A 12,387-nucleotide genomic window follows, 5' to 3' on the forward strand; every position below is an offset into this window, starting at 1 on the left:
GGTTAAAAGCAACAACAGACAAAGAAAACGAAATTTCTGGTTGACTGAGCGTTTTCAGATTGTGTTCTTCCCGAGATAGTAAGTACCAATCCACTAAACTTAATAAGCCTCCCTGAGGAGTCTGAAGTTGCAGAATTAATCCACATGAAAAGCACTTAGAAGAATGTCCGGATCAAAGTAAATACCATAGAACTGTTAGCAACGCCACGGAAAAAGGATCCTGGAAAAGGAGGAAGAACACATCCTAACAGGCAGGGTGGAGGCACAGAATAGTTTAAGCTAAATATTAAGAAGAGTGTAACCTAATTTTGTAACAAACTGGTAAGGCAGGATATATGGGTTAAACTACTCTTTGCTTCTTTGATTCATAGGCTGAGAATCACAAGACTTTCATTCTCATAGTCTGAGAACCACCAATACAAGGGCATTTGAATGTAGAATAAACACCCAGTGCTGGTCACAAGATGGTAGACTTATAGGTACTAAAGTCTACCCTTCTATGCCAATTCTAACCATAGAAACAACAGGGAGTATATTATAAATAAATTAACAACTGTGCTCTAAAACTATAAATGCTCGCTGAAATGGACAGAGAGAACTTGCTAAAAGACAGAGATCATACTAGATTAGATTGAAATGGGAAATTGTAGCCTAGAACACCAGTGGGAATACACAGTAAACCTGTCCCTTAGGAGGAAGCAAGACCATGCCCTGAGGTGTAGTAGCCCCATGGAAGCTCCCCACAGGGAATAGGGAACAATCACACCCTGCACACAAACTTCCCATGTACCTCACAAGCAGCACAACCCACCCACTCCCAGCTCTCAGTGAAAACAAACACAGAGTGTAACCCTGACAGCAGTGGCAGCCCCTTACCCCAGGTGGGCTGTAAAAGCCAAGATGGCAGATAATCTAGTAAATAACATCAACTATAAAGAGATGTGCACAAAAAAAGAACCACCAAAGGGTTGAGAAGTTTCTAACACCATCAGAGAGGAACAAACTCAAAAAATTGGAGGAGACCGGGTGCGGTGGCTGACGCCTGTAATCCTAGCACTCTGGGAGGCCGAGGCGGGCGGATTGCTCAAGGTCAGGAGTTCAAAACCAGCCTGAGCAAGAGTGAGACCCGTCTCTACTATAAATAGAAAGAAATTAATTGGCCAACTAATATATATAGAAAAAATTAGCCGGGCATGGTGGTGCATGCCTGTAGTCCCAGCTACTCGGGAGGCTGAGGCAGGAGGATTGCCTGAGCCCAGGAGTTTGAGGTTGCTGTGAGATAGTCTGACGCCACGGCACTCACTCTAGCCTGGGCAACAAAGCGAGACTCTGACACCAAAAAAAAAAAAAAAAAATTGGAGGAATTTACACCCAATGAAATAAAATTAATAAGGTATCACAATAGGACTTTAAGCATTTTTTGTATCTTCTTCAAAGAGACAAGGGAGTGTAGTACAATCATGAAACAGGAACTGGAAGTTATTAAATGAACCAATGAGAGAAATTAGAAATAAAAAGTGATTAATCGTTGAAATTAAAACTCAATGGTAGGATGGACACAGCTAAAGAGCCAACTTGTGAATTGAAAGACTTGGCCAAGGAATTCTCTGAAAATGCAACACATAGAAATAAGGCTTTGTGAAGTGAGGAAGAAACATAGAGGGATGTGAAGAATAGATTCAGAAGTTCTAACATCTGTCTAAAGGTTCAAAAAGAGAGAGACTAGAGAAATGGAGGAGAGGCACTATTTAAAGAAATAATGTTCTTGCAGTGAATCATGAAGGACTGAACCTCTGCTCCCTTCTTTGCTCTCCTGCCCTCTCCCCCTAACATGCCAGCTGATGGATTAAAAAGGAAGGCATAATTCTACCTACTCAAGAGATTGGAGATGATGCAAGAGTGGATAAGAGATTATGTCTATATTTTAGAATCTGAAAGCAGATGGACAGGTGATAATTAATTCAGCAGACCAGACCAGAAAGTTAAAGGGCAAATGCTTACAGTGTACGAGAGGGCCGATAAACACAGGAACTAGAGTACAGTAGTCTCCTTTATCCATGGCTTTGCTTTCCGGGGTTTCTGTTACCCACTGTCAATTGCAGTCCAAAAAATAAGTGAGTTCAGTATAGTACGATATTTTGAGAAAGAAAGAAACCACATTCACATAACTATTATTACAGTATATCGTTATAAATGCTCTATTTTATTATTAGTCATCGTTGCTAATATCTTACTGTGCCTAACTTGTAAATTAAACTTTATCACAAGCACATATGTACTGTATAGGAAAAAAAACATAGTATAGTCATCCCTCAGTATCCATGGGGAATTGGTTCCAGGACCCCCCCCCCACAGTCTAAGAGAGGTCCCATCTCTCTTCTACCAAAATTCCCAGTTGCTCAAGTCCCTTATATAAAACGGTGTAGTCTTTGTATATAACATAGCACATCCTCCCATATGCCTTAAGCCATCTCTAGATTACCTATAATGTCTAATAAAATGCAAATGCTATGTAAATAGTTCTTATACTGTATTGTTTAGTGAATAATGACGAGGAAAAAAACACCTGTACATGTTCAGTATAGATGCCATTTTTTTTCAAATATTTTCAATCCACAGATGATTGAATCCATCTGTGGGCCCAACTGTATACATAGGGTTCAGTATTTCTGTGGTTTCAAGCATCCACTGGGGGTCCTGGAAGTATCCTCCACCCATAAGGGGGACTCCTGTACAAATAACCCCTAAAGGGAGGGGTACACATGAGGCTGAACACAGTAGGAATGTTGAAAATCTGTCTGAAAAGCAAATGGCCCCCATATTCTTTTATCACCCACTCAGGCTGTTCTCCCTCCTTCTCCCCAACGAAGATGGAAGTTTATCATCTGATAGAGCAGGAGGACTCTGGACTTAGGACATCAGGTGGACATGCCCTATTAAAACTAGAAAAGCTAATGAATGCCAGCACACTGAATGGTGATCCCCCAGTCTTTTTCTCCCAAATACCGTCAAGAATACTGATGGTTGGGCTTCCACACCCCACACAGGAAACTAGAAAGTTGGTCTCTGGAGAAACCAGGCATTCCAATAGAAAAGACCTACAGATAACTGATCACAGAAGGGCCCATACCAAATGACCAGATCTCTGCCCATTACTTTGAGAAACACACCAGTAGTCCCAATTACCTTTTTTAGTGCCTTGCTCTTAAATATGAAGAGAAATTCAAGGATCACCAGACATTTAAAAAGGTAAAGGAACTCATAGAAAACAGGAACAATGCAGAAACAGATTTTTTAAACTATAATTACTATGTTCAGAAATATCAGAGAAGAGGCCAGATGTGGTGGCTCACACCTGTAATCCTAGCATTCTGAGAGGCTGAGGCAGGTGGATCATTTGAGCTCAGGAGTTCAAGACCAGCCTGAGCAAGAGCAAGACCCTGTCTCTACTAAAAATAGAAAGAAATTAGCTGGACAACTAAAAATATATAGAAAAAATTAGCTGTGCTTGGTGGTGCATGCCTGTAGTCCCAGCTACTTGGGAGGCTGAGGCAGGAGGATCGCCTGAGCCCAGGAGTTCGAGGTTGCTGTGAGCGAAGTTGGGCTAGAGTGCTGTGGGTCAGGTCAGCCAGAGAGAAATTTAGGGTGGCAGGAATTTGGTTGCAAAAACTGTTAAGAATATTTATGGCTAATATTAAGCTTCACAACTGATCCTGTCTTTATTTAAAATTTTGTGTTTGTTTATTATGGATTTTTGCATTAATTTCTATTTTTTAAACATTGCAGTAAATCATTATTTATCTTGATTACTGGTTTTTTTGGTGCCTCCTTAAATGTTGCACCTATGGGGAGTGCTTCACTCACCTTGCCCAGTCCCTGCACTTTTAAACCTTCAGGGAAATTATGTTCCGTGGAACAGCTCTGTGCAGATGATAGCTGTCAAGTACAGTTCAGCACAGCGCAGAACAAAAAGGCCATCAGCAGTAAGCAGGATGTTTAAATTCTCTACAAGTCAGTGTAAAAAATATGAACAACATAGAATTACAAGGTAAACATTAGAGCAAACAGAAAGATAAACAGTATGGAACACTTACAGGGTGTTGGCAGGGATCCCAGAGAAAGGGTAGAGTTTTACATGCCCTATGGCCTCCAATGGGCCCCACAAATCAACTGTATTTAAGTTGTCTTCTCCGAGATAGAATAAGAAGTGCAGGACACACTGGGGCTGGACGTCCAATTCAGTTCTGAAAGGAGCCCAAGGGTCAGACGCTGGGCCCCTGAGGAATAGAGATTAGCAGTAAGAGCTGGAGGGAAGAACCAGCATGAACTTCCCAAGGGCTTTACAGAAACGTTGAGCAGAGCCAGGCCCAGAATAAGCAAATGGAAGTAGCTTAGAGATGCCATTCAGTGGGCAGTGGGCCTAGCAGGGCTGTCTTAACACCCAGTTTGCTTAAAATGCAAACTCACAGCAAATAAGAACGTGGGAGGGGCGCATGCCAGCTTCTGCCAGGCAGAGCCTCAGGATACCTGTTCCACCCAAAGATGTTCTGGATGAATCCAAACTCTTATTTTTCCAGTGTCAGCAGGCAAGCGGTGAGTGCTACTAAGGAATCACACCTGTGAACAAACAGGACACTCCATGCTCACCTTCACCTCTGTGCTCAACCACGCCCAGCATTCCCACCCAATCCCCAATCACTCTCCTATTTTCCTCAGAATCTACTCACACCTTCTCCACTCTCCATCTCTGAAATGCCCCTACTAGTCCCTTGACCCTCAGAAGCGAGCTCCTTGCCAACCACTTCACAGAGAAAATACAAGTCATCAGATGGGATGTTTCCCCACACCTAATTTTCAAATTTATCTGCCGCCTCTCTCATTTGTTTCACTTTGTTTCCTATTACAAAGAGTTGTCTCCTATTTAAAACCATGTTTCTCAGCCGGGCATGGTGGTTCACGCCTGTTATCCTAGTACTCTGGGAGGCTGAGGCAGGAGGATTGCTCAAGGTCAGCATTTCGAAACCAGCCTGAGCAAGATCGAGACCCCTGTCTCTACTAAAAATAGAAAGAAATTAGCCGGACAACTAAAAATATATAGAAAAAATTAGCCGGGCATGGTGGCGCATGCCTGTAGTCCCAGCTACTCGGGAGGCTGAGGCAGAAGGTTTGCTTCAGCCCGAGACTTTCAGGTTGCTGTGAGCGAGGCTAATGCCACGGCACTCTAGCCTGGGCAACAGAGCCAGACTCTGTCTCAAAAAAAAAAACAACAAAAAACATGTTTCTCTACCTTTTTTCCATTACTGCCCCTTTATGGGAATGTTAAGACATTCTTTTCCTGATTGCTCCCTGCCCCCACCTCATGAAATTTTAATACCTTAATATATCTGTTTATGTACTCTGGCCCCTTGGCAGGCCACAAACCATCGTAATATCTAATGTGTGGTTGCCCCCTTTGAGAATGCGTGATCTGTCTATGGCGATACCACCCTGAACGTGCCCAGTGTCCTCTGATCTTGGAAGCCAAGCAGGGTGGCCTGGTTAGTACTTGGATGGCAGAGTGCATGATCTAAGGCCAGTTCCTTCACACAATGTCCCCCAGGGTCCTCCCCCTCGTCACTTACACCCTCGGTTTCCAGGATCTCAACCTCTTCCTCTCACTGGCTCAACTGGTCACCATTTCCAGCTGCGGCCCCCTCTCTATGCCCTTCACAGCCTTAGTTCTCGCCAGGCATGCCACAACCAGGTCTGCATTCTGCCCCATCTCTCCACTGAACCCATTTTCCATGATATCACAAACTCTCTGTGCCCATGCACAATTTCACCCAATAATATAATACCATGGAAAAGAACTTTTAGCAGCACTTGCCTAGGAGACAGCAAAACTGAATTCTGTGTTTCACCACAACAGTTTATAACCAGATAAAACTTCTTTTTCCCCAGTTTTATTGAGGTATGACTAACACATAAAAAGTGGATATCAGCTGGGCATGGTGGCTCACGCCTGTAATCCTAGCACTCTGGGAGGCCAAGGTGAGTGGATCGCTCAAGGTCAGGAGTTCAAAACCAGCCTGAGCAAGAGTGAGACCCCATCTCTACTAAAAATAGAAAGAAATTAATTGGCCAACTAAAAATATATAGAAAATATTGGCCGGGCATGGTGGCTCATGCCTGTAGTCCCAGCTACTAGGGAGACTGAGGCAGAAAGATTGCTCGAGCCCAGGAGTTTGAGGTTGCTGTGAGCTAGGCTAATGCCACAGCACTCTAGCCTGGGCAACAGAGTGAGACTCTGTCTCAAAAAAAAAAAAAAGAAAAGTAGATATCTTAGGGTATACAACATGAGGATTTTATATATGTATACATTGTGAAATGATTGCCACAATCAAGCTAATTAACATAACCTCACATGGTTACTTTTTTTTATTATTGTGGTGAGAACACGAGAGCAAATTTCAAATATACATTATTAACTATAGTCACTGCTATGGTTTGGATATGGTATGGTTATTCCCACCAAATTACATGTTGAAACTTGATTCCCAGTGTAGGGGTGCTGGGAGTTGGGAGGTGGGGCCCAGTGGGAGGTATTTGGGTCATGAAGACAGATTCCTCATGAATGGTTTGGTGCTGCTCTGGCCGTAATGAGTGAGTTCTCACTACCTTGAGACTGGACTGGTTCTAATGGGAATGGATTCATTTCCATGACAGTGGGTGGGTGGTTATAAAGCCAGGATGCCCCTCAGGTTTGGTCTCTCTTCACAGGTGCCTGGTTCCCTTTGACCTTCTCTGCCATGTTTTGATGCAGCACAAAAGCCCTCACCGGAAACTATGCAGATGTCTGTGCCATGATTCTTGAACAGTCTGCAGAACTGTGAGCTACATAAACCTCTTTTCTTTATAAATTACCCAGCCTCAGGTATTCCTTTAGAGCAATATAATGTGGACTAAGATAGTCACCATGTTGTATATTAGGTCTCCAGTACTTATTCAGCTTATAACTGATGGTTTATATCATTTGACAAATACCTCCCCTTTTCTCCCAACCCCCAGCTCCCAGTAACCATCATTTTACTGTTACTATGAGTTCAACTCTTTTAAAGATCTCACATATAAGGCAGACCATGCAGTATGTGTCTTCCTGTGACTGGCTTACTTCGTTTAGCACGTGATCCTCAAGGCGAATCCATGCTACTGCAAATGGCAGGATTTCCCTCTGTAGTTAAGGCTGAATATTTCATGTTGTATACAGACATACTTCATTTTATTGTTCTTCATCTGATTATTGCACTTTGCAGATACTGCGTTTTTTACAAATTAAAGGCTTGTGGCAACCCTGCATTGAGCAAGTCTATCAGTGTCATTTTTCCAACAGTATGTTGTCACTTCATGTCTCTGTGTAACGTTTTGGTAGTTCTCAAAATATTTCAAACTTTTTAATTGTTATTATATCTATTCTGGTGATCTGTGACCAACGTTCTTCATGTTACTACTGTAATTGTTTTGGAGCACCATGAACCACACCCATATAAGATGGAAAACTTCATCAGTAAATGTGTGTTCTCACTGCTCCACTAACTGGCCATTCCCCCTCTCTCTCCCCCTCTCCTCGGGCCTCCCTGTTCCCTGAGACACAATAACATTGAAATTAGGCTAATGAACAGCCCTACAATGGCTCTAAGTGTTCAAGTGAAAGAGTTGCATGTCTTTCACTTAAAATCAAAAGGTAAAAATGATAAAGCTTTGTGAGGAAGGCATGTCAAAAGCCGACAGAGGCCAAAACCTAGGCCTCTTGCACCACTTAGCCAAGTTGTAAATGGAAAGGAAAGGTTCTTGAAGGAAATTAACAGTGCTGCTCCAGTGAACACACGAATGATAAGAAAGTGAAACAGCCTTATTGCTGATCTGGAGAAAGTTTTATTGGTCTGGATAGAAGATCAAACCAGCTACAACATTTCCTTAAACAAAAGCCTAATCCAGAGAGAGGTCCTAACTCTCTTCAATTCTATGAAGACTGAGAGAGGTGAGGAAGCTGCAAAAGAAAAATTTGAAGCTAGCAGAGGTTGGTTCGTGAGGTTTAAGGAAAGAAGCTGTCTCCATAACATAAAAGTGCAAGGTGAAGCAGCAAGTGCTGATGTAGAAGCTGCAGCAAGTGCTGATGAAGGTCTAGCTAAGATCATTGACAAAGGTGGCTACACTAAATAACAGATTTTCATGGAAGATGAAACGGCCTTATGTTGGAAGAAAATATCATGTAGGACTTTCATAGCTAGAGAGGAAAAGTCAATGCCTGGCTTCAATGGACAGGCTGACTCTTATTAGGGGTTAATGCAGCTGGTGATTTTAAGTTGAAGCCAATGCTCATTTATCATTCTGAAAATCCTAGGACCCTTAAGAATTATACTAAATATATTTTGCCTGTGTTCTATAAATGAAACAACAAAGCCTGGATGACAGCATATCTGTTTATAGCATGCTTAAATATTTTAAGCCTGCAGCACTAGAAAATGACCCATTAGATTGTGCAGGACAAGGTTTCCACAGCTACACCACAGGACAACAAAAGAAGCAAGTGACTCAAAGAGGAAAGTGCCGGACTTCCTGCAAATAGAGACAGGCGGATACCCAAATTACTAATTGGAAAAATAGATGATATAATTTCTACCATGAGGCTGGGTGTGGTGGCTCACGCCTGTAATCCTAACACTCTGGGAGGCCAAGGTGGGCGGATCACTCAAGGTCAGGAGTTCGAAACTAGCCTGAACAAGAGCGAGACCCTGTCTTTACCATAAATAGAAATTAATTGGCCAACTAATATATATAGAAAAAATTAGCTGGGCATGGTGGCACATGCCTATAGTCCCAGCTACTTGGGAGGCTGAGGCAGAAGGATTGCTTGATCCCAGGAGTTTGAGGTTGCTGTGAGCAAGGCTGATGCCAGGGCACTCACTCTAGCCTGGGCAACAAAGCCAGACTCTGTCTCAAAAAAAAAAACACAAAAAACAAAAAACATTTCTACCATGAAATCAGATTCTATGGTTACATAGTTTAAAATCACAGTTTATAATGTCATGCTTGAGTGTCCAATGTATAGGTTACTCTAGGAACAAATACAAATTTATACAGCCTCATGCCAAACATGGGCTCCAAACACTAATGCAGCAGAGACAATGGAGTTATCATCAACACTGTGCAGTTTGGGCCACATTGGCATAGAAGAAAAGGATGACATTATTCTCATGTCTACAAAGACTCTTTTTTGCTATGAAACGTAAAGTCCACCCCCCCTCACCCACAACCCTTCAGGCATAACCCAGTGGGAGAAGCTTTGATCAAGAAGTTAAATTGTTCTGCAAAGAGAGGTCATGAGAATGTGGGCATTGCCTACTGGCAGCAGGGCACTGGGAGTCAGGAGAAGAAGGCAGAGTTCAACTTTGGTGTGCACGTATGCCAGTGTCATTTCCCTACTGCAAAGGGCGCGGACAAAATCACGCCCTTGGTCCTTCTTGTGGCATACATTAAGGACAAAATGGTAGTTGTAGGAACAAATAAAAATTTAAAAATAAGAGGCTTACTTTTCCCTGTTGAAAATAAGGGGAAAGACTTCTCCCTCATCTTTCTTCTTAGAGCATGTGCTTTGGAAAACTCTGTCTCTTTTCTTTGGAAAACTCTCTCTCTCTCTTTTCTGTCTCTTTGAAATGTGTGTAAATCTTTTAAGAAGCTACACAGCCTCTTGCCAGCTTTATGATCCAGGAATGTCTTTCTCAAGGACCTGGAAGCCAACTCCTTGAAACATAAAGCCCAAGGGAGACAGAGCCTCCATCTCCCAGGTCTGTGTGAAGTTAGGAGCCTAACTCAGATGGGCACTTTGCTGGAATTGCAAAACTATCACCTGGCATAAAGATAAGAGAAGTTTGTTTTTCTTTTTTTTTTTTTGAGACAGAGTCTCACTTTGTTGCCCAGGCTAGAGTGAGTCCCATGGCGTCAGCCTAGCTCACAGCAACCTCAATCTCCAGGGCTCAGCGATCCTCCTGCCTCAGCCTCCCGAGTAGCTGGGACTATAGGCACGCACCACCATGCCCGGCTAATTTTTTGTATATATATTTTTAGTTGGTCAATTAATTTATTTCTATTTTTGGTAGAGACGGGGTCTCGCTCAGGCTGGTTTCGAACTCCTGACCTTGAGCAATCCGCCCGCCTCGGCCTCCCAGAGTGTTTTTCTTTTTATTAAGCCAATTAGTTAACACAGATGGTCATTCCAAGTACCAGGTGAGCCTAGGCTGCACTATGTGTGACAAATGGTACTATTGATATATAAAGTCCTCTTACTTGAGGATTAGTTACTGTTTATCTTGAGAACATGTATGTAATGGGTTCTGTTTGGCTATATAAAAGAAGTGAGATTCTTTCTGACTTTGCAATCTGTTAGCAGCTGCCTGTGATGTATATCATATTTAGGTTTAATGCTTTTTCAACAATTAAACTGTTTCTCTTTCTTTACTACTTTTGTGGGGTTGGGAGATTTTGTTTTTAATTATATTCTCCCAATATAGTGCACGTGCTTAAAAGAAGAAGGAGGAAGAGTCTTAAGGGGTAAGAGCTCTCGGGGAAGCTGGGCCTATAGACGGACATGGGAAAACAGTATGTGGTGAGGAACGCTAGAGGGATTTCCAACAGGAGTGACGCTGCCGTTCAATTGTAAATAATAAAATAAGAGCAGCTAATACATAGAGGGACTGTGTCCTAGGCATTTGTTCTAAGTGTTTAAACATGTTAACTCATTTGGCATTTGCAGTAGCTTGGATTATTTTCTCAATTATTCATTCCCTCTCTCTGTATGTGGCCTCATAGCACACACTACAGTGGGCAGAAAAAGGAATCAAAAAACAGCAGAGAGGCAGGCTGCAGTATGGCTGGTTTTGGAAGTAGGTATGAAACAAACTCTCTTTTCCAGGCAAAACTAACCACAAAAATCATATGTGGAAAAGGCCAGGTCCTGCTATTATGGAGGATGGGCATTCAAGCCATTTTCTTTGGATATTACAGAATAGGGTGACTCCAGAAAACTGAAAGAACTGGAGGCTGGCAAATGGCAGACAGGAAGTTGTGAGCACAGAGGATGTAGGCAGGAGTGGGTGGGAAGCTGTGGCCTTAAGGCCACATGTGGCCCCTCCACCGAATCCCAATTTTATAGAACAAATCCTTTTAATAAAGGGATTTGTTCTGTGAAGTTTGTGCAGTCAAAAGGCCACACTCAAGGATACAGAAGGCTAGGCCGGGCGCTGTGGCTCACGCCTGTAATCCTAGCTCTTGGGAGGCCGAGGCGGGCGGATTGCTCAAGGTCAGGAGTTCAAAACCAGCCTGAGCAAGAGCGAGACCCCGTCTCTACTATAAATAGAAATTAATTGGCCAACTGATATATATATAAAAAATTAGCCGGGCATGGTGGCGCATGCCTGTAGTCCCAGCTACTCGGGAGGCTGAGGCAGAAGGATCACTCAAGCCCAGGAGTTTGAGGTTGCTGTGAGCTAGACTGACGCCACGGCACTCACTCTAGCCTGGACAACAAAGTGAGACTCTGTCGCAAAAAAAAAAAAAAAAAAAAAAAAAGGATACAGAAGGGCTACATGTGGTCCCAGGACAGCAAGTTCCCCACCCCTGGTAGAAGATAAGAGGGGACTGGCACCCAGTAAGGATCAGACACTTCTGGAAGGTCTAGAGGCTGGAAGGTGGGACTGGAACCCCCTCTCGCTTATCCCTTCCAACAAACGGCACACCATTTTGAGGTCTGGCTTAAGAAAGCAGATTAACCTTGCTCTGGTCTAGCCCAGGCTACCAAACACATCCACTGTGAGCCAAATGCTTACAATGACTCGGATCTAGAAGATCTAGACAGGAGCCTGTGCACCAGGCTTCATCTGATTGATTCTTGGATGGGTGATGGAGCCTGAGCCCTGAATCATCCTTCTGATGTTTACAAAGTCCCTACCCAGCACTGGCCCCACTGATGTTCCTGGATTTCCTACCCTGAGACCCATGAAGGACCAGGAAATAGCTTGGGAATAAAAATTACCCTGGAGCCTACTAAAGGAGGGGAAGGGGCTGCACTCACCTGGCAAGCACAACGTTCACGGGAATTGCCCATGTGTGCTAGGTCCCTAAGTGATTCCATACCGCACCCTAACACCCAGACTGCGTTCCCGGGTCGCTAACGTCTCCTGCACCTACTATGGAGATTGAACAAAATGAAGCTTTCTCTGCCCCGCCGCAGGCCTCTTTCCAGATGTCCGGCCCACGATGTCTGGTGTACTTGGGATCCCAATTCCTGAACGTTTTAAATAGTGTTGGGGGGTAACAAGCCTTGAGCTGTTACTCTTCCAGGTTTTAGGAAGG

This window comes from Microcebus murinus, chromosome 18 (assembly GCF_040939455.1).
Source record: "Microcebus murinus isolate Inina chromosome 18, M.murinus_Inina_mat1.0, whole genome shotgun sequence".
Taxonomy (NCBI): domain Eukaryota; kingdom Metazoa; phylum Chordata; class Mammalia; order Primates; family Cheirogaleidae; genus Microcebus; species Microcebus murinus.